Source organism: Protopterus annectens, chromosome 13.part0 (assembly GCF_019279795.1).
Source record: "Protopterus annectens isolate FY-2018-M chromosome 13.part0, PAN1.0, whole genome shotgun sequence".
Lineage (NCBI taxonomy): Eukaryota > Metazoa > Chordata > Ceratodontiformes > Protopteridae > Protopterus > Protopterus annectens.
The window spans coordinates 3,742,255-3,765,748 of NC_056747.1; the positions used below are offsets into that span (position 1 = coordinate 3,742,255).

Sequence of the window (23,494 nt, forward strand, 5' to 3'; positions counted from 1 at the left end):
CTGTTCCTTTTTTAGACATGACTAAGCTCCTATCATTATGAGAGCTGCTGTTCCTTTTTTAGACATGACTAAGCTCCTATCATTGAGAGCTGCTCTCCCTTTTTTAGCCATGACTGAGCTCCCCTATCATTGAGAGCTGCTCTTCCTTTTTTAGCCATGACTAAGCTCCTATCATTGTGAGAGCTGCTGTCCCTTTTTTAGCCATGACTAAGCTCCCTTATCATTGAGAGCTGCTCTCCCTTTTTTAGCCATGACTAAGCTCCTATCATTGAGAGCTGCTGTTCCTTTTTAACCATGACTAAGCTACTATCGTTATGAGAGTTGCTCTTCCTTTTTAGCCATGACTAAGCTGCTGTCATTATGAGAGCTGCTGTTCCTTTTTTAGCTACAAATAAGCTACTGTCATTATGAGAGCTACTCTTCCTTTTTTAGCAACGACTAAGCTCCTATCGTTATGAGAGCAGCTGTTCCTTTTTAGCCATGACTAAGGTACTATCATTATGAGAGCTGCTCTTCCTTTTTTAGCAATGACTAAGCTCCTATCGTTATGAGAGCAGCTGTTCCTTTTTAGCCATGACTAAGCTCCTGTCGTTGTGAGAACTGCTGTTCGTTTTTTAGCCATGACTAAGCTCCCCTATCATTGAGAGCTGCTGTCCCTTTTTTAGCCATGACTAAGCTCCTGTCATTGAGAGCTGCTTTCCCTTTTTTAGCCATGACTAAGCTCCTATCGTTATGAGAGCTGCTCTTCCTTTTTTAGCCATGACTAAGCTCCTGTCGTTGTGAGAACTGCTGTTCGTTTTTTAGCCATGACTAAGCTACTATCGTTATGAGAGCTGCTGTTCCTTTTTTAGCCATGACTAAGCTACTATCGTTATGAGAGCTGCTGTTCCTTTTTTAGCCATGACTAAGCTACTATCGTTATGAGAGCTGCTGTTCCTTTTTTAGCCATGACTAAGCTACTATCATTATGAGAGCTGCTGTTCCTTTTTTTAGCCATGACTAAGCTCCCCTATCATTGAGAGCTGCTTTTCCTTTTTTAGCCATGACTAAGCTACTATCATTATGAAAGCTGCTGTTCCTTTTTTCGCCATGACTAAGCTCCTATCATTATGAGAGCTGCTGTTCCTTTTTTAGCCATGACTAAGCTCCTGTCATTGAGAGCTGCTGTTCCTTTTTTAGCCATGACTAAGCTCCTATCATTATGAGAGCTGCTCTTCCTTTTTTAGCCATGACTAAGCTCCTATCATTATGAGAGCTGCTGTCCCTTTTTTAGCCATGACTATGCTCCCCTATCATTGAGAGCTGCTCTTCCTTTTTTAGCTACAAATAAGCTACTGTCATTATGAGAGCTGCTCTTCCTTTATTAGCAACGACTAAGCTCCTATCGTTATGAGAGCAGCTGTTCCTTTTTAGCCATGACTAAGCTCATATCATTATGAGAGCTGCTGTTCGTTTTTTAGCCATGTCTAAGCTCCTGTCGTTGTGAGAACTGCTGTTCGTTTTTTAGCCATGACTAAGCTCCCCTATCATTGAGAGCTGCTCTTCCTTTTGTAGCCGTGACTAAGCTACTATCGTTATGAGAGCTGCTGTTCCTTTTTTAGCCATGACTAAGCTCATATCATTATGAGAGCTGCTGTTCCTTTTTTAGCCATGACTAAGCTCCTATCATTGAGAGCTGCTGTTCCTTTTTTAGCCATGACTACGCTAGTATCGTTATGAGAGCTGCTGTTCATTTTTTAGCCGTGACTAAGCTGCTATCGTTATGAGAGCAGCTGTTCCTTTTTTAGCCGTGACTAAGCTTCTATCGTTATGAGAGCTGCTGTTCCTTTTTTAGCCATGACTAAGCTCCTATCATTGAGAGCTGCTGTCCCTTTTTTAGCCATGACTAAGCTCCTGTCATTATGAGAGCTGCTGTTCCTTTTTTAGCCATGACTAAGCTCCTGTCATGAGAGCTGCTGTTCCTTTTTTAGCCATGACTAAGCTCCTGTCATTGAGAGCTGCTGTTCCTTTTTTAGCCATGACTAAGCTACTATCGTTATGAGAGCTACTGTTCCTTTTTTAGCCATGACTAAGCTCCTATCATTGTGAGAGCTGCTGTTCCTTTTTTAGCCATGATTAAGCTCATATCATTATGAGAGCAGCCGTTCCTTTTTTAGCCATGACTAAGCTCCTATCATTATGAGAGCTGCTGTTCCTTTTTTAGCCATGACTAAATTGTCATTATGAGAGTTGCTTTTCCTTTTTTAGCCATGACTAAGCTCCTATCATTGAGAGTTGCTCTTCCTTTTTTCATCATGACTAAGCTCCTGTCATTATGAATTGCTCTTCCTTACTTTAGCCATGACTAAGCATCCCTATCATTGAGAGCTGCTGTTCCTTTTTTAGCCTTGACTAAGCTCCTATCATTATGAGAGCAGCTGTTCCTTTTTAGCCATGACTAAGCTCCTGTCGACATGAGAGCTGCTCTACCTTTTTTAGCCATGTCTAAGCTCCTGTCGTTGTAAGAGCTGCTGTTCCTTTTCTAGCCATGTCTAAACTCCTGTCGTTGTGAGAACTGCTGTTCATTTTTTAGTCATGACTAAGCTCCTGTCATTGAGAGCTGCTATTCCTTTTTTAGCCATGACTAAGCTCCTATCATTATGAGAGCTGCTGTTCCTTTTTTAGCCGTGACTAAGCTGCTATCATTGAGAGCTGCTGTTCCTTTTTTAGCCATGACTAAGCCACTATCGTTATGAGAGCTGCTGTTCCATTTTTAGCCGTGACTAAGCTCCTATCATTGAGAGTTGCTGTTCCTTTTTTAGCCATGACTAAGCTCCTATCATTATGAGAGCTGCTGTTCCTTTTTAGCCATGACTAAACTGTCATTATGAGAGTTGCTTTTCCTTTTTTCGCCATGACTAAGCTCCTATCATTATGAGAGCTGCTGTTCCTTTTTTTAGCCATGACTATGCTCCCCTATCATTGAGAGCTGCTGTTCCTTTTTTAGCCATGACTAAGCTACTATCGTTATGAGAGCTGCTGTTCCTTTTTTAGCCATGACTAAGCTACTATCGTTATGAGAGCTGCTCTTCCTTTTTTAGCCTTGACTAAGCTCCTGTCATTGAGAGCTGCTCTCCCTTTTTTAGCCATGACTAAGCTACTATCATTATGAGAGCTGCTGTTCCTTTTTTAGCCATGACTAAGCTCCCCTATCATTGAGAGCTGCTTTTCCTTTTTTAGCCATGTCTAAGCTCCTGTCGTTGTGAGAACTGCTGTTCCTTTTTTAGCCATGACTATGCTCCCCTATCATTGAGAGCTGCTGTTCCTTTTTTAGCCATGACTAAGCTCCTATCATTATGAGAGCTGTCGTTCCTTTTTTAGCCGTGACTAAGCTACTATCATTATGTGAGCTGCTGTTCCTTTTTTAGCCGTGACTAAGCTACTATCATTATGAGAGCTGCTGTTCCTTTTTAGCCATGACTAAGCTCCTGTCATTATGAGAGCTGCTCTTCCTTTTTTAGCCATGACTAAGCTCCTATCATTATGAGAGCTGCTGTTCCTTTTTTAGCCGTGACTAAGCTCCTGTCATTATGAGAGCTGCTCTTCCTTTTTTAGCCATGACTAAGCTCCTATCATTATGAGAGCTGCTGTTCCTTTTTAGCCATGACTAAGCTCCTATCATTATGAGAGCTGTCGTTCCTTTTTTAGCCGTGACTAAGCTCCTGTCATTATGAGAGCTGCTCTTCCTTTTTTAGCCATGACTAAGCTCCTATCATTATGAGAGCTGCTATTCCTTTTTTAGCCATGACTAAGCTCCTGTCATTATGAGAGCTGCTCTTCCTTTTTTAGCCATGACTAAGCTCCTATCATTATGAGAGCTGCTGTTCCTTTTTTAGCCGTGACTAAGCTACTATCATTATGAGAGCTGCTGTTCCTTTTTAGCCATGACTAAGCTCCTATCATTATGAGAGCTGTCGTTCCTTTTTTAGCCGTGACTAAGCTACTATCATTATGTGAGCTGCTGTTCCTTTTTTAGCCATGACTAAGCTCCTATCATTATGAGAGCTGTCGTTCCTTTTTTAGCCGTGACTAAGCTACTATCATTATGTGAGCTGCTGTTCCTTTTTTAGCCATGACTATGCTCCCCTATAATTGAGAGCTGCTGTTCCTTTTTTAGCCATGACTAAGCTACTATCATTATGAGAGCTGCTGTTCCTTTTTAGCCATGACTAAGCTCCTATCATTATGAGAGCTGTCGTTCCTTTTTTTAGCCATGACTAAGCTACTATCATTATGAGAGCTGCTGTTCCTTTTTTAGCCATGACTAAGCTCCTATCATTATGAGAGCTGCTGTTCCTTTTTTAGCCATGACTAAGCTCCCCTATCATTGAGAGCTGCTCTTCCTTTTTTAGCCATGACTAAGCTACTATCATTATGAGAGCTGCTGTTCCTTTTTTAGCCTTGACTAAGCTCCTATCATTATGAGAGCTGCTGTTCCTTTTTTAGCCATGACTAAACTGTCATTATGAGAGTTGCTTTTCCTTTTTTAGCCATGACTAAGCTCCTATCATTGAGAGTTGCTCTTCCTTTTTTCGTCATGACTAAGCTCATATCATTATGAATTGCTCTTCCTTACTTTAGCCATGACTAAGCACTCCTATCATTGAGAGCTGCTTTTCCTTTTTTAGCCATGACTAAGCTCCTATCATTATGAGAGCTGCTGTTCCTTTTTAGCCATGACTAAGCTCCTGTTGTTATGAGAGTTGCTCTTCCTTTTTTAGCCATGACTAAGCTCCCCTATCATTGAGAGCTGCTCTTCCTTTTTAGCCATGACTAAGCTCCTATCATTATGAGAGCAGCTGTTCCTTTTTAGCCATGACTAAGCTCCTGTCGACATGAGAGCTGCTCTACCTTTTTTAGCCATGACTAAGCCCCTGTCATTATGAGAGCTGCTGTTCCTTTTTTAGCCATGACTAAGCTCCTATCATTATGAGAGCAGCTGTTCCTTTTTAGCCATGACTAAGCTCCTGTCGACATGAGAGCTGCTCTACCTTTTTTAGCCATGTCTAAGCTCCTGTCGTCGTAAGAGCTGCTGTTCCTTTTTTAGCCATGACTAAGCTCCTGTCATTATGAGAGCTGCTCTTCCTTTTTTAGCCATGACTAAGCTCCTATCATTATGAGAGCTGCTGTTCCTTTTTTTGCCGTGACTAAGCTGCTATCATTGAGAGCTGCTGTTCCTTTTTTAGCCATGACTAAGCCACTATCGTTATGAGAGCTGCTGTTCCATTTTTAGCCGTGACTAAGCTCCTATCATTGAGAGTTGCTGTTCCTTTTTTAGCCATGACTAAGCTCCTATCATTATGAGAGCTGCTGTTCCTTTTTAGCCATGACTAAACTGTCATTATGAGAGTTGCTTTTCCTTTTTTCGCCATGACTAAGCTCCTATCATTATGAGAGCTGCTGTTCCTTTTTTTAGCCATGACTATGCTCCCCTATCATTGAGAGCTGCTGTTCCTTTTTTAGCCATGACTAAGCTACTATCGTTATGAGAGCTGCTGTTCCTTTTTTAGCCATGACTAAGCTACTATCGTTATGAGAGCTGCTCTTCCTTTTTTAGCCATGACTAAGCTCCTGTCATTGAGAGCTGCTCTCCCTTTTTTAGCCATGACTGTGCTACTATCATTATGAGAGCTGCTGTTCCTTTTTTAGCCATGACTAAGCTACTATCATTATGAGAGCTGCTGTTCCTTTTTTAGCCATGACTAAGCTCCTATCATTATGAGAGCTGCTGTTCCTTTTTTAGCCATGACTAAGCTCCTGTCGTTGTGAGAACTGCTGTTCCTTTTTTAGCCATGACTATGCTCCCCTATCATTGAGAGCTGCTTTTCCTTTTTTAGCCATGTCTAAGCTCCTGTCGTTGTGAGAACTGCTGTTCCTTTTTTAGCCATGACTATGCTCCCCTATCATTGAGAGCTGCTGTTCCTTTTTTAGCCATGACTAAGCTACTATCATTATGAGAGCTGCTGTTCCTTTTTAGCCATGACTAAGCTCCTATCATTATGAGAGCTGCCGTTCCTTTTTTAGCCGTGACTAAGCTACTATCATTATGAGAGCTGCTGTTCCTTTTTTAGCCATGACTAAGCTCCTATCATTATTAGAGCTGTTCTTCGTTTTTTAACCATGACTAAGCTCCTATCATTATGAGAGCTGGTCTTCCTTTTTTAGCCATGACTAAGCTACTATCGTTATGAGAGCTGCTGTTCCTTTTTTAGCCATGACTAAGCTGCTATCGTTATGAGAGCTGCTGTTCCTTTTTTAGCCATGACTAAGCTCCTATCATTGAGAGCTGCTGTTCCTTTTTTAGCCATGACTAAGCTCCTGTCATTGTGAGAACTGCTGTTCTTTTTTTAGCCATCACTAAACTCCCATCATTGAGAGCTGGTCTTCCTTTTTTAGCCATGACTAAGCTCCTATCATTATTAGAGCTGGTCTTCCTTTTTTAGCCGTGACTAAGCTCCCACCATTATGAGAGCTGCTGTTCCTTTTTTAGCCATGACTAAGCTACTATCGTTATGAGAGCTGCTGTTCCTTTTTTAGCCATGACTAAGCTCCTATCATTATGAGAGCTGCTGTTCCTTTTTTAGCCATGACTAAGCTACTATCTTTATGAAAGCTGCTGTTTCTTTTTTAGCCATGACTAAGCTACTATCGTTATGAGAGCTGCTGTTCCTTTTTTAGCCATGACTAAGCTACTATCATTATTAGAGCTGCTGTTCCTTTTTTAGCCATGACTAAGCCCGTGTCATTATGAGAGCTGCTGTTCCTTTTTAGCCATGACTAAGCTCCTATCATCATGAGAGCTGCTGTTCCTTTTTTAGCCATGACTAAGCTACTATCGTTATGAGAGCTGCTGTTCCTTTTTTAGCCATAACTAAGCTATCGTTATGAGAGCTGCTGTTCCTTTTTTAGCCATGACTAAGCTACTATCGTTATTAGAGCTGCTGTTCCTTTTTTAGCCATGACTAAGCTCCCCTATCATTGAGAGTTGCTGTTCCTTTTTTAGCCATGACTAAGCTACTATCGTTATTAGCGCTGCTGTTCCGTTTTTAGCCATGACTAAGCCCCTGTCATTATGAGAGCTGCTGTTCCTTTTTAGCCATGACTAAGCTACTATCGTTATTAGAGCTGCTGTTCCTTTTTTAGCCATGACTAAGTTCCTATCATTATGAGAGCTGGTCTTCCTTTTTTTAGCCATGACTAAGCTCCTATCATTATGAGAGCTGCTGTTCCTTTTTTAGCCATGACTAAGCTCCTATCATTATGAGAGCTGCTGTTCCTTTTTTAGCCGTGACTAAGCTGCTATCATTGAGAGCTGCTGTTCCTTTTTTAGCCATGACTAAGCTCCCTTATCATTGAGAGCTGCTGTTCCTTTTTTAGCCATGACTAAGCTCCCCTATCATTGATAGTTGCTCTTCCTTTTTTTAGCCATGACTAAGCTACTATCGTTATGAGAGCTGCTGTTCCTTTTTTAGCCATGACTAAGCTCCTGTCATTATGAGAGCTGCTGTTCCTTTTTTTAGCCATGACTAAGCTCCTATCATTATGAGAGCTGCTGTTCCTTTTTTTAGCCATGACTAAGCTCATATCATTATGAGAGTTGCTCTTCCTTTTTTTAGCCATGACTAAGCTCCCCTATCATTGAGAGCTGCTGTTCCTTTTTTAGCCATGACTAAGCTACTATCGTTATGAGAGCTACTGTTCCTTTTTTAGCCATGACTAAGCTCCTATCATTGTGAGAGCTCCTGTTCCTTTTTTAGCCATGACTAAGCTCCTATCATTGTGAGAGCTCCTGTTCCTTTTTTAGCCATGATTAAGCTCATATCATTATGAGAGCAGCCGTTCCTTTTTTAGCCATGACTAAGCTCCTATCATTATGAGAGCTGCTGTTCCTTTTTTAGCCATGACTAAATTGTCATTATGAGAGTTGCTTTTCCTTTTTTAGCCATGACTAAGCTCCTATCATTGAGAGTTGCTCTTCCTTTTTTCATCATGACTAAGCTCCTGTCATTATGAATTGCTCTTCCTTACTTTAGCCATGACTAAGCACCCCTATCATTGAGAGCTGCTGTTCCTTTTTTAGCCATGACTAAGCTCCTATCATTATGAGAGCAGCTGTTCCTTTTTAGCCATGACTAAGCTCCTGTCGACATGAGAGCTGCTCTACCTTTTTTAGCCATGTCTAAGCTCCTGTCGTTGTAAGAGCTGCTGTTCCTTTTTTAGCCATGTCTAAACTCCTGTCGTTGTGAGAACTGCTGTTCATTTTTTAGTCATGACTAAGCTCCTGTCATTGAGAGCTGCTATTCCTTTTTTAGCCATGACTAAGCTCCTGTCATTATGAGAGCTGCTCTTCCTTTTTTAGCCATGACTAAGCTCCTATCATTATGAGAGCTGCTGTTCCTTTTTTAGCCGTGACTAAGCTGCTATCATTGAGAGCTGCTGTTCCTTTTTTAGCCATGACTAAGCCACTATCGTTATGAGAGCTGCTGTTCCATTTTTAGCCGTGACTAAGCTCCTATCATTGAGAGTTGCTGTTCCTTTTTTAGCCATGACTAAGCTCCTATCATTATGAGAGCTGCTGTTCCTTTTTAGCCATGACTAAACTGTCATTATGAGAGTTGCTTTTCCTTTTTTCGCCATGACTAAGCTCCTATCATTATGAGAGCTGCTGTTCCTTTTTTTAGCCATGACTATGCTCCCCTATCATTGAGAGCTGCTGTTCCTTTTTAGCCATGACTGCTACTATCGTTATGAGAGCTGCTGTTCCTTTTTTAGCCATGACTAAGCTACTATCGTTATGAGAGCTGCTCTTCCTTTTTTAGCCTTGACTAAGCTCCTGTCATTGAGAGCTGCTCTCCCTTTTTTAGCCATGACTAAGCTACTATCATTATGAGAGCTGCTGTTCCTTTTTTAGCCATGACTAAGCTCCTATCATTATGAGAGCTGCTGTTCCTTTTATAGCCATGACTAAGCTCCTATCATTATGAGAGCTGCTGTTCCTTTTTTAGCCATGACTAAGCTCCCCTATCATTGAGAGCTGCTTTTCCTTTTTTAGCCATGTCTAAGCTCCTGTCGTTGTGAGAACTGCTGTTCCTTTTTTAGCCATGACTATGCTCCCCTATAATTGAGAGCTGTTGTTCCTTTTTTAGCCATGACTAAGCTACTATCATTATGAGAGCTGCTGTTCCTTTTTAGCCATGACTAAGCTCCTATCATTATGAGAGCTGTCGTTCCTTTTTTAGCCGTGACTAAGCTACTATCATTATGAGAGCTGCTGTTCCTTTTTTAGTCATGACTAAGCTACTATCATTATGTGAGCTGCTGTTCCTTTTTTAGCCATGTCTAAGCTCCTATCATTATGAGAGCTGCTGTTCCTTTTTTAGCCGTGACTAAGCTCCTATCATTATGAGAGCTGCTGTTCCTTTTTTAGCCATGTCTAAGCTCCTGTCGTTGTGAGAACTGCTGTTCGTTTTTTAGCCATGACTAAGCTCCCCTATCATTGAGAGCTGCTCTTCCTTTTTTAGCCATGACTAAGCTCCTATCATTATGAGAGCTGCTGTTCCTTTTTAGCCATGACTAAGCTCCCCTATCATTGAGAGCTGCTCTTCCTTTTTAGCCATGACTAAGCTCCTATCATTATGAGAGCAGCTGTTCCTTTTTATCCATGACTAAGCTCCTGTCGACATGAGAGCTGCTCTACCTTTTTTAGCCATGACTAAGCCCCTGTCATTATGAGAGCTGCTGTTCCTTTTTTAGCCATGACTAAGCTCCTATCATTATGAGAGCAGCTGTTCCTTTTTAGCCATGACTAAGCTCCTGTCGACATGAGAGCTGCTCTACCTTTTTTAGCCATGTCTAAGCTCCTGTCGTCGTAAGAGCTGCTGTTCCTTTTTTAGCCATGTCTAAGCTCCTGTCGTTGTGAGAACTGCTGTTCCTTTTTTAGCCATGACTATGCTCCCCTATCATTGAGAGCTGCTGTTCCTTTTTTAGCCATGTCTAAGCTCCTGTCGTTGTGAGAACTGCTGTTCCTTTTTTAGCCATGACTATGCTCCCCTATCATTGAGAGCTGCTGTTCCTTTTTTAGCCATGACTAAGCTACTATCATTATGAGAGCTGCTGTTCCTTTTTAGCCATGACTAAGCTCCTGTCATTATGAGAGCTGCCGTTCCTTTTTTAGCCGTGACTAAGCTACTATCATTATGAGAGCTGCTGTTCTTTTTTTAGCCATCACTAAACTCCCATCATTGAGAGCTGGTCTTCCTTTTTTAGCCATGACTAAGCTCCTATCATTATTAGAGCTGGTCTTCCTTTTTTAGCCGTGACTAAGCTCCCACCATTATGAGAGCTGCTGTTCCTTTTTTAGCCATGACTAAGCTACTATCGTTATGAGAGCTGCTGTTCCTTTTTTAGCCATGACTAAGCTCCTATCATTATGAGAGCTGCTGTTCCTTTTTTAGCCATGACTAAGCTACTATCTTTATGAAAGCTGCTGTTTCTTTTTTAGCCATGACTAAGCTACTATCGTTATGAGAGCTGCTGTTCCTTTTTTAGCCATGACTAAGCTACTATCTTTATTAGAGCTGCTGTTCCTTTTTTAGTCAAGACTAAGCTCCTATCATTATTAGAGCTGCTGTTCCTTTTTTAGCCATGACTAAGCCCGTGTCATTATGAGAGCTGCTGTTCCTTTTTTTAGCCATGTCTAAGCTCCTGTCGTTGTGAGAACTGCTGTTCCTTTTTTAGCCATGACTATGCTCCCCTATCATTGAGAGCTGCTGTTCCTTTTTTAGCCATGACTAAGCTACTATCATTATGAGAGCTGCTGTTCCTTTTTAGCCATGACTAAGCTCCTATCATTATGAGAGCTGCCGTTCCTTTTTTAGCCGTGACTAAGCTACTATCATTATGAGAGCTGCTGTTCTTTTTTTAGCCATCACTAAACTCCCATCATTGAGAGCTGGTCTTCCTTTTTTAGCCATGACTAAGCTCCTATCATTATTAGAGCTGGTCTTCCTTTTTTAGCCGTGACTAAGCTCCCACCATTATGAGAGCTGCTGTTCCTTTTTTAGCCATGACTAAGCTACTATCGTTATGAGAGCTGCTGTTCCTTTTTTAGCCATGACTAAGCTCCTATCATTATGAGAGCTGCTGTTCCTTTTTTAGCCAGTACTAAGCTACTATCTTTATGAAAGCTGCTGTTTCTTTTTTAGCCATGACTAAGCTACTATCGTTATGAGAGCTGCTGTTCCTTTTTTAGCCATGACTAAGCTCATATCTTTATTAGAGCTGCTGTTCCTTTTTTAGTCAAGACTAAGCTCCTATCATTATTAGAGCTGCTGTTCCTTTTTTAGCCATGACTAAGCCCGTGTCATTATGAGAGCTGCTGTTCCTTTTTAGCCATGACTAAGCTCCTATCATCATGAGAGCTGCTGTTCCTTTTTTAGCCATGACTAAGCTACTGTCGTTATGAGAGCTGCTGTTCCTTTTTTAGCCATAACTAAGCTATCGTTATGAGAGCTGCTGTTCCTTTTTTAGCCATGACTAAGCTACTATCGTTATTAGAGCTGCTGTTCCTTTTTTAGCCATGACTAAGGTACTATCGTTATGAGAGCTGCTGTTCCTTTTTTAGCCATAACTAAGCTATCGTTATGAGAGCTGCTGTTCCTTTTTTAGCCATGACTAAGCTACTATCGTTATTAGAGCTGCTGTTCCTTTTTTAGCCATGACTAAGCTCCCCTATCATTGAGAGTTGCTGTTCCTTTTTTAGCCATGACTAAGCTACTATCGTTATTAGAGCTGCTGTTCCGTTTTTAGCCATGACTAAGCCCCTGTCATTATGAGAGCTGCTGTTCCTTTTTAGCCATGACTAAGCTACTATCGTTATTAGAGCTGCTGTTCCTTTTTTAGCCATGACTAAGTTCCTATCATTATGAGAGCTGGTCTTCCTTTTTTTAGCCATGACTAAGCTCCTATCATTATGAGAGCTGGTCTTCCTTTTTTAGCCATGACTAAGCTCCTATCATTGAGAGCTGCTGTTCCTTTTTTAGCCATGACTAAGCTCCCTTATCATTGAGAGCTGCTGTTCCTTTTTTAGCCATGACTAAGCTCCCCTATCATTGATAGTTGCTCTTCCTTTTTTTAGCCATGACTAAGCTACTATCGTTATGAGAGCTGCTGTTCCTTTTTTAGCCATGACTAAGCTCCTGTCATTATGAGAGCTGCTGTTCCTTTTTTTAGCCATGACTAAGCTCATATCATTATGAGAGTTGCTCTTCCTTTTTTTAGCCATGACTAAGCTCCCCTATCATTGAGAGCTGCTGTTACTTTTTTAGCCATGACTAAGCTACTATCGTTATGAGAGCTACTGTTCCTTTTTTAGCCATGACTAAGCTCCTATCATTATGAGAGCTGCTGTTCCTTTTTTAGCCATGACTAAATTGTCATTATGAGAGTTGCTTTTCCTTTTTTAGCCATGACTAAGCTCCTATCATTGAGAGTTGCTCTTCCTTTTTTCATCATGACTAAGCTCCTGTCATTATGAATTGCTCTTCCTTACTTTAGCCATGACTAAGCACCCCTATCATTGAGAGCTGCTGTTCCTTTTTTAGCCATGACTAAGCTCCTATCATTATGAGAGCAGCTGTTCCTTTTTAGCCATGACTAAGCTCCTGTCGACATGAGAGCTGCTCTACCTTTTTTAGCCATGTCTAAGCTCCTGTCGTTGTAAGAGCTGCTGTTCCTTTTTTAGCCATGTCTAAACTCCTGTCGTTGTGAGAACTGCTGTTCATTTTTTAGTCATGACTAAGCTCCTGTCATTGAGAGCTGCTATTCCTTTTTTAGCCATGTCTAAACTCCTGTCGTTGTGAGAACTGCTGTTCATTTTTTAGTCATGACTAAGCTCCTGTCATTGAGAGCTGCTATTCCTTTTTTAGCCATGACTAAGCTCCTATCATTATGAGAGCTGCTGTTCCTTTTTTAGCCGTGACTAAGCTGCTATCATTGAGAGCTGCTGTTCCTTTTTTAGCCATGACTAAGCCACTATCGTTATGAGAGCTGCTGTTCCATTTTTAGCCGTGACTAAGCTCCTATCATTGAGAGTTGCTGTTCCTTTTTTAGCCATGACTAAGCTCCTATCATTATGAGAGCTGCTGTTCCTTTTTAGCCATGACTAAACTGTCATTATGAGAGTTGCTTTTCCTTTTTTCGCCATGACTAAGCTCCTATCATTATGAGAGCTGCTGTTCCTTTTTTTAGCCATGACTATGCTCCCCTATCATTGAGAGCTGCTGTTCCTTTTTTAGCCATGACTAAGCTACTATCGTTATGAGAGCTGCTGTTCCTTTTTTAGCCATGACTAAGCTACTATCGTTATGAGAGCTGCTCTTCCTTTTTTAGCCTTGACTAAGCTCCTGTCATTGAGAGCTGCTCTCCCTTTTTTAGCCATGACTAAGCTACTATCATTATGAGAGCTGCTGTTCCTTTTTTAGCCATGACTAAGCTCCTATCATTATGAGAGCTGCTGTTCCTTTTATAGCCATGACTAAGCTCCTATCATTATGAGAGCTGCTGTTCCTTTTTTAGCCATGACTAAGCTCCCCTATCATTGAGAGCTGCTTTTCCTTTTTTAGCCATGTCTAAGCTCCTGTCGTTGTGAGAACTGCTGTTCCTTTTTTAGCCATGACTATGCTCCCCTATAATTGAGAGCTGTTGTTCCTTTTTTAGCCATGACTAAGCTACTATCATTATGAGAGCTGCTGTTCCTTTTTAGCCATGACTAAGCTCCTATCATTATGAGAGCTGTTGTTCCTTTTTTAGCCGTGACTAAGCTACTATCATTATGTGAGCTGCTGTTCCTTTTTTAGCCATGACTAAGCTCCTATCATTATGAGAGCTGCTGTTACTTTTTTAGCCATGTCTAAGCTCCTGTCGTTGTGAGAACTGCTGTTCGTTTTTTAGCCATGACTATGCTCCCCTATCATTGAGAGCTGCTCTTCCTTTTTTAGCCATGACTAAGCTCCTATCATTATGAGAGCTGCTGTTCCTTTTTAGCCATGACTAAGCTCCTGTCGACATGAGAGCTGCTCTACCTTTTTTAGCCATGACTAAGCCCCTGTCATTATGAGAGCTGCTGTTCCTTTTTTAGCCATGACTAAGCTCCTATCATTATGAGAGCAGCTGTTCCTTTTTAGCCATGACTAAGCTCCTGTCGACATGAGAGCTGCTCTACCTTTTTTAGCCATGTCTAAGCTCCTGTCGTCGTAAGAGCTGCTGTTCCTTTTTTAGCCATGTCTAAGCTCCTGTCGTTGTGAGAACTGCTGTTCCTTTTTTAGCCATGAATATGCTCCCCTATCATTGAGAGCTGCTGTTCCTTTTTTAGCCATGTCTAAGCTCCTGTCGTTGTGAGAACTGCTGTTCCTTTTTTAGCCATGACTATGCTCCCCTATCATTGAGAGCTGCTGTTCCTTTTTTAGCCATGACTAAGCTCCTATCATTATTAGAGCTGTTCTTCCTTTTTTAACCATGACTAAGCTCCTATCATTATGAGAGCTGGTCTTCCTTTTTTAGCCATGTCTAAGCTCCTATCATTATGAGAGCTGGTCTTCCTTTTTTAGCCATGACTAAGCTACTATCGTTATGAGAGCTGCTGTTCCTTTTTTAGCCATGACTAAGCTCCTATCATTATGAGAGCTGGTCTTCCTTTTTTAGCCATGACTAAGCTGCTATCGTTATGAGAGCTGCTGTTCCTTTTTTAGCCATGACTAAGCTCTTGTCATTATGAGAACTGCTGTTCCTGTTTTAGCCATGACTAAGCTCCTATCATTGAGAGCTGCTGTTCCTTTTTTAGCCATGACTAAGCTCCTGTCGTTGTGAGAACTGCTGTTCTTTTTTTAGCCATCACTAAACTCCCATCATTGAGAGCTGGTCTTCCTTTTTTAGCCATGACTAAGCTCCTATCATTATTAGAGCTGGTCTTCCTTTTTTAGCCATGACTAAGCTCCCACCATTATGAGAGCTGCTGTTCCTTTTTTAGCCATGACTAAGCTACTATCGTTATGAGAGCTGCTGTTCCTTTTTTAGCCATGACTAAGCTCCTATCATTATGAGAGCTGCTGTTCCTTTTTTAGCCATGACTAAGCTACTATCTTTATGAAAGCTGCTGTTTCTTTTTTAGCCATGACTAAGCTACTATCGTTATGAGAGCTGCTGTTCCTTTTTTAGCCATGACTAAGCTCCTATCATTGAGAGCTGCTGTTCCTTTTTTAGCCATGACTAAGCTCCTGTCGTTGTGAGAACTGCTGTTCTTTTTTTAGCCATCACTAAACTCCCATCATTGAGAGCTGGTCTTCCTTTTTTAGCCATGACTAAGCTCCTATCATTATTAGATCTGGTCTTCCTTTTTTAGCCATGACTAAGCTCCCACCATTATGAGAGCTGCTGTTCCTTTTTTAGCCATGACTAAGCTACTATCTTTATGAAAGCTGCTGTTTCTTTTTTAGCCATGACTAAGCTACTATCTTTATTAGAGCTGCTGTTCCTTTTTTAGTCAAGACTAAGCTCCTATCATTATTAGAGCTGCTGTTCCTTTTTTAGCCATGACTAAGCCCGTGTCATTATGAGAGCTGCTGTTCCTTTTTAGCCATGACTAAGCTACTATCGTTATGAGAGCAGCTGTTCCTTTTTTAGCCATGACTAAGCTACTATCGTTATGAGAGCTGCTGTTCCTTTTTTAGCCATAACTAAGCTATCGTTATGAGAGCTGCTGTTCCTTTTTTAGCCATGACTAAGCTACTATCGTTATTAGAGCTGCTGTTCCTTTTTTAGCCATGACTAAGTTCCTATCATTATGAGAGCTGGTCTTCCTTTTTTTAGCCATGACTAAGCTCCTATCATTATGAGAGCTGGTCTTCCTTTTTTAGCCATGACTAAGCTCCTATCATTATTAGAGCTGTTCTTCCTTTTTTAACCATGACTAAGCTCCTATCATTATGAGAGCTGGTCTTCCTTTTTTAGCCATGACTAAGCTCCTATCATTATTAGAGCTGGTCTTCCTTTTTTAGCCATGACTAAGCTCCTATCATTATTAGAGCTGTTCTTCCTTTTTTAACCATGACTAAGCTCCTATCATTATGAGAGCTGGTCTTCCTTTTTTAGCCATGACTAAGCTCCTATCATTATTAGAGCTGGTCTTCCTTTTTTAGCCATGACTAAGCTCCCACCATTATGAGAGCTGCTGTTCCTTTTTTAGCCATGACTAAGCTCCTATCATTATGAGAGCTGCTGTTTCTTTTTTAGCCATGACTAAGCTACTATCGTTATGAGAGCTGCTGTTCCTTTTTTAGCCATGACTAAGCTCCTATCATTATGAGAGCTGCTGTTCCTTTTTTAGCCATGACTAAGCCCGTGTCATTATGAGAGCTGCTGTTCCTTTTTAGCCATGACTAAGCTAATATCGTTATGAGAGCAGCTGTTCCTTTTTAGCCATGACTAAGCTACTATCGTTATGAGAGCTGCTGTTCCTTTTTTAGCCATGACTAAGCTACTATCGTTATTAGAGCTGCTGTTCCTTTTTTAGCCATGACTAGGTTCCTATCATTATGAGAGCTGGTCTTCCTTTTTTTAGCCATGACTAAGCTCCTGTCATTATGAGAGCTGGTCTTCCTTTTTTTAGCCATGACTAAGCTCCCCTATCATTGAGAGCTGCTGTTCCTTTTTTAGCCATGACTAAGCTCCTATCATTGTGAGAACTGCTGTTCCTTTTTTAGCCGTGACTAAGCTCCTATCATTATGAGAGCTGCTCTCCCTTTTTTAGCCATGACTAAGCTCCTGTCATTGAGAGCTGCTCTTCCTTTTTTAGCCGTGACTAAGCTCCTGTCGTTATGAGAGCTGCTGTTCCTTTTTTAGCCATGACTAAGCTCATATCATTATGAGAGTTGCTCTTCCTTTTTTAGCCATGACTAAGCTCATATCATTATGAGAGCTGCTGTTCCTTTTTTAGCCATGACTAAGCTCCTATCATTATGAGAGCTGCTGTTCCTTTTTTAGCCATGACTAAGCTCCTATCATTATGAGAGCTGCTCTTCCTTTTTTAGCCGTGACTAAGCTACTATCATTGTGAGAGCTGCTCTTCCTTTTTTAGCCGTGACTAAGCTACTATCATTGTGAGAGCTGCTGTCCCTTTTTTAGGCATGACTAAGCTCCTGTCATTGAGAGCTGCTCTTCCTTTTCTTAGCGATGACTTTTTTCATTTTGTGGTATACCCTTTTGAGCTTAGGATTCCACCATTGTGGTTTGTTTTAAGAGTTTGTTTGGGCTTACTTCTAGTGAGAGAAAAACAGGCTTATGGTATATTTGGAGAGAAAGCCAGGGGAGAGAAATTGATAGAAGTATGGAAGTGAGTGAAGAATTGAGAGTAAGGAGATGTAAGGTATGAACTGGTACTTGTTCACATTTAGGAATGTAGTTTATCCTCGTGTTGAGCAAGAACACAGCCGGCTTTTGGCTAGGAAGTATTTCGGAATAGTTTTGAAGAATGGGAGGGAGGGCATTGAGTTGATGGTGAGAAATTAGGCGTTCCAGGTCTTAACATGGAACGAGTATAGACAATGCCCAGCATATTTGATAGGTTTCTGGACAGACAGAGGGGTTTTTGGTTATTGGATCACGGTGACCAACTGGGAACATAGATGTGCAGAATGTTATACAGTTCTGGCCAAAGAGTTGGACTCCGGATCATTGTTTAGGTGGTAGGATGCTGTGTGTTTGTTAATTGATATGGTAGTTTTAAGCAATTTAGACTTTTCAGTTCTGTACACTGGTGGATTCTGTAAGGAGTATTTGCTGAAAATTTAACCACTTTGTTATAGCATTGTTCAAGTTTTAATTTTTGTGAAGATTGGAGGTTAGTAAAGTTAGGATCGACGTAAAGAAGTGTGAGAAGATAATTAGTAACACGTGTAGATGTTCTTCGTGTTTCATTGTTGCAGTCATCGCACTTACGTTATCTGCCTGTAGGTAGCCCTCAGTCGGCCCGAATACCAGAGACTTAGTATTACTGCGTCGGATGCTGTCGCTCTAGGACTAACGTCAGGTCATCAGGGCTATAAAAACAGGCAGCCGACGCCATTACATCAGTCTTTCTTGCCGAGGAGCCCGAAGTAGATGCAGTTCGCACGAGTGCCAGTCGGCCGCTACCCTAGTTTTCAATTACGAATTGAATCATCCTGAAGTCTTCTAAAGCTAAGTACCCTGTTGGGGATCATTTTTCTTACTCTAACCGATGTCAGAAAAAGTTAACAATTATCTTGCCTGTAGAAAGCAAATACCACACCGAGATTTTTATTCTTACTGCATCACCTGTTTAGGTCAAGACCACGAGGTAGCTCGCTGTTGGTTTTGTGCCTTGTTCAATGCCCGAACCATTCGTCATCAGGCCCTTATTGTCGCTAAATACTTTCGTTCTCGATCTCCGTATTCCGAAATGGCTTTGGTAAGCCATCCAACTACCGATATTCTGAAAAAACATAAGGATAAAGACAGAGACATACCACACAGGTCCAAAGCTGCCGATAACGTTTCCGTTAAGCTAGTCGCCAGTACTCAGTGAGGTGCTTTCGCAGCCCCTGATGCCCACTTCAGTGGATTCGCAGGCCTCTACCAAGACCTGTTTGGAGTCCGGTATGCCGCAAGACTCTTCTTCGACTATAGAACCTTCGGATGTCTCTACCTTGGTTGGGTCCGGTGCCGCTGAGCAGGCACTGGCTTCTGAGGAAGTTCTGCGCACTACCGATGTTCGACACACACTGATTACTTCAATTCTTTCTAAAACTACTGAGTTTCTAAGGTATGCACCTGCTCCCTTGCCACGACATCAAATGCTTAGAATGGCAGAAGACCTTATTATGCTGATTAGGGGAAGTCAGCCTTCCCCTGCTGAGAGAAAAAGAGACCAGTCCCCAGCAGCTTCAACAGACCAAGAATCCGATGACTCTGATGTATCTGATTATGAAGACATGCCCTTATCTGCTTATGAGGATTCAGATGCAGAGGAATCCATTCCCTCTGCCTCTCCTCCAGAGGACTTTTGTTTTGGTGAAACCTTACATACTTTAAGAGAGCATTTCCATTGGGAATGCCAAGACTATCCTCAGTCCAAAAAGTGACTCAGAGAATTTCTGGATTTGCCACAACATAGACCTTTAGCAATCCCCCTAGTCGTGGAAGTTGTTGATGATGTCTTTATGGAATCCAGTCTTACTCCTGATACTTTACCCCCTGCTCCTAGGAAACCAGGCAGGTACTACAGATTACCTGACTCTCATAAATTCCTTTTCAAAAATTCTACTGCTTACCCAGAGGTCATCTCCCAGGGGCCTAAAGGTATCAAGGCAATTACAGCTTAGAATCCCACCCCTTCGGACAGGGATTTCAGAGCTTTGGACAGATGGGGTAAGAAAGTAGATACCTCTGCAACTCTCTCACCATTAGGGCTTTGAATTGTCAGTTTCACATGCAGAGAATTTAGACCCTGATAATCCCTCTTTAATAGCCAATAACTTCAATAGCTTCTTTACTACTTCCATACAAACACTAGCAAGCCACTTATCTCCTGATGCTTCCCAACTTATCTTAAGTAACACCAAAAACATCCTTCCTCCCCTTCAACTTCAACCCATACCCACCTCCTACATACAATCTCTCTTACAAAAAATTAAACCCACTACCCCCTCAGCAGATAAGCTTCCTGCTGAATTCCTTCAAGTAGCAGCAAAAGCTATAGCCTACCCTGTTTCTATCATAATAAACAGATCCATAAAAGAAAGTACTTTTCCAGCAATCTGGAAGATATCACACATCATACCCTTACACAAAGGAGGCAAATCCACTGACCTTTCTAACTTTCGCCCTATAACACTATTATCTCCACTAGCTAAAATCATGGAAAAATGTATACACAAACAACTACTTAACCATCTCCTTCACAACAACCTACTAGCAAACACTCAACATGGATTTAGACCCTCACATAGTACTACCACGGCACTACTTTCTTTTACCAATACCATCAACTGTAATCGTAATAACAACAAACTAACAGCTTCTCTTTTCCTAGACCTGTCAAAAGCCTTCGACATGGTCAACCATAAACTTCTTCTACACATATTAAAATCACTTGCCTTGGATTTCTCCTCCTTAACCTGGTTTTCATCCTACCTTGAAAACCGACAACAAGCAGTACTCTGGAAAAATTCTCTATCTGCTCTGTTACCTATCTCCTTAGGAGTACCTCAAGGATCAATATTAGGTCCACTCTTATTCTCTATCTTTATTAATGATCTCCAATCATCTATCCAAAACACTACCTGCATACAATATGCAGATGATTCTACCATCATTTGCACAGCTTCTACCCAATCTGAACTCCAGTCACTCACACAATCTACCTGTTCTACTGTCGAACAGTGGTTCTCAAAAAGATGTCTCCTCCTCAACTCCAAGAAAACAAAACTATTACTATCCTCACCTACCCACAAATCTTCTCAACTAAACTTTACTATTACTGCATGTGATAATTCTCTCATCTCCCCAGACTCTACTACCAAACTGCTTGGTGTTACTATTGATAATAATCTCAACTTTGATTGTCACATCAATAACACTATAAAAGCAGTAAATAAAAAGATAGGTTCACTGTACAGAATCAAACCCTTCCTTACACCAGAAGCACGGACCACCCTAGCTCAATCGCATCTTATCTCCACCCTACTGTATGCTTCCTCTATTTACACCAATCTCTCTAAAAGCAACCTGAAAAAACTAACTACATCCTACCATAATATAGCCCGTTTTGCCACAGCATCCCAGTACAGAACTCACCACTGTCAAAACTTAAAATACTTACACTGGTTAGAACTACCTAACAAGCTTATCTATCAACAACTTTTAATTACACATAACATTCTATATCAACCAACAAAAACACCTGCTCTCAGTAACCTCTTGACCCCCTACAATAACTTGAAACAGCTGTGATCTGCCGAAAAGCTACAAGTCAAAACAACTAGAATTACAAATTCTGCAGGCAACTGTCTATTTTCTAACTCCGTAGGGAAAATATGGAATAACCTCCCCTCACACATTACCTCACTAGACTCCTTTCACCTTTTTAAAAAACAACTTCTGGCTCTGCTCCTGTACCAATCCAGACTAATCTACTTTTTTCTTTCTTTAGTCATATTTCCCTATTTAAACATGCCAATCTTTCTCTGGTATCACAAATTACTTAATTACTGTACTGTTCCATAAAAAAAAAAAAAAAGTTACCAACAATTTCTTCAACAATTATGTATAAATGACCTTTCTCAATATATAGATAGGACTATGTGTTTTTTATCTGTTTTTTTTAGGTGTTTCTTTTTCTAGACTAAAATGTATGCATTGTTGCTTAAATGTTTAACCTTGTTTTTGTGGAGCTTTTCTCCCCGGGCCTCCACTGAAAATGGAAATTATCCAGCTGGACTAGCCCGGTCAACAAATGTAAAATTAAATAAAAATAAGTATCAGCAACATATTATGGAACTTATTAAGCCAAAAGTAGCAACCTTTACAGACTGTGCAGAAAATAAAGAATTACAGGAGCTTATGCATTCTGCAAGCCAAGTCAGCAAGCATACTTTGCATTGTGGTTTGACACCCTAGAAGCAGCTTGCAAGGCAGCAGTCACTGGTTCTGTACTGAGAAGACATTCTTGGCTTAAGGAGCACACCTTGCCAGACCATGTAAAATCAAAGTTAATAGACTCTCCTTTGAACAAGGACAATCTGTTTGGCACCAAAGCAGAAGAGGTTCTTAAAAAGATAGAAGAAAAAGCTAAATCTATGCAGACAATTAAAGAATTCTTACAAGTGCAGCCTCTTAGATTCAGTAGGGATTGCCCCTCGAAACACTGGTCATTTCCAGCCCCCTCCAGGCCTTCTCAAACTAGACCCAGGGGAAACAGACCACCCAGACTACAGTCTCAGGATATGCAGAGATCTAAGCAATGGAGTACCCCCACCCCAAAGTAGGGAGTGCTAAGCCACCTCCTTACAGTAAGACCTCACAGTGACTTCTCTACTCCTCTTCCCACCTCTGCCCAGCTGCTTGTGCCCCTAGGAGGAAAACTTGCCCTTCATGCAAAAAACTGGATGTCCATCACCAAAGACCGATGGGTCCTCAATATTGTATCCCAGGGGTACAAATTCTACTTCCACTCTCTACCAACCCCAAAAGGGTTCCCAGACCTTCCTCCAAACCAGTGGGCAGAGGCACAAGACCAAGTCCTATCCCTGCTCTCTATAAGGGCTATTCAACCGGTTCCGTTGGAACAGATACCCAGAAAAGAGGGCTCTTGGCGCCCAATCCTGGATCTTTCAATTCTCAACACCTTCCTGGTGGTACCAAAATTCAAAATGCTCACCCTGCCACAGCTCCTACCTATGCTAGCCAAGGATACCTGGTTAGTCACCCTAGACTTAAAAGAAGCATATCTGCACATCCCTATAAGGGAGTCATGCAGGAAATATCTACGTTTCAGGGCTGGATCTATGCATTATCAGTTCTCTGCACTTCCCTTTGCCTTATCTACTGCTCCCAGAGTATTCACAAAATGCCTGGCTCCAGCCATTGTTTACTGCAGGCAGAGAAATATCCAAATTTAGCCGTACTTGGATGACTGCCTGATACAGGCAGACAGTCAGGAATTGCTGTTGCAGCACCTGACATTTGTAAAAAACCTTCTCGCCTCCCTGGAGTACACCATCAACAAAAAGAAATCAAAACTAGTGCCCAATCAAAAGATTGTATTCCTCGGAGCAAGCTTGGACGCAGCATCCCAGGTGGCATTCCTCACTTCAGAAAAACAAGCCTTTCTGACAGACTATTTCACTCAAATGGCCACCAGAACCCAACTATCTGCGAGGAAAATCCTGCAGGCCCAAGGGTTCATGGCCTCCTGCATCCTACTAATTCCATATGCCAGACTGCATATGTGGAAACTTCAGTGGTACTTAAAAAGTCTTTGGTGCCAACATTCTCAGGACCTGGAAACCATCATTCCTTTCATACCCTGTCTAAGGACAGAGTTTCTTTGGTGGGAAGCAGCATGCAACCACAACAAGGGACTGCCCTTTACTCAACCCCATGGCACCCAGACATTAAACACAGATGCATCAGACTATGCCTGGGAAGCACACATGGACGGCATATACATTCAGGGCCACTGGAGCTCAAGTCCAATTCATCTGCACATCAACTAAAAAGAGCTGCTAGCTGTACAGCACGCCCTAACAGCTTTCAGAGCCCTACTCTCTCCAGGACAACTGCTAATAAAAACGGACAACACCACAGTTATGTGGTACATCAACAAGCAGGGGGGAACCCACTCTTACCCACTCTGCAGGTTAACCATGGCCCTGTGGAACAC

At 41.6% G+C, this 23,494-nt stretch overlaps 1 protein-coding gene across 1 annotated transcript in view; it reads left to right on the forward strand.

The window, feature by feature from the left end:
- Positions 1–23,494, forward strand: part of AP3D1 (adaptor related protein complex 3 subunit delta 1) — a 3,080,434-nt gene that overhangs the window by 1,950,695 nt on the left and 1,106,245 nt on the right. The gene's annotated exons all lie outside the window — the stretch shown is intronic.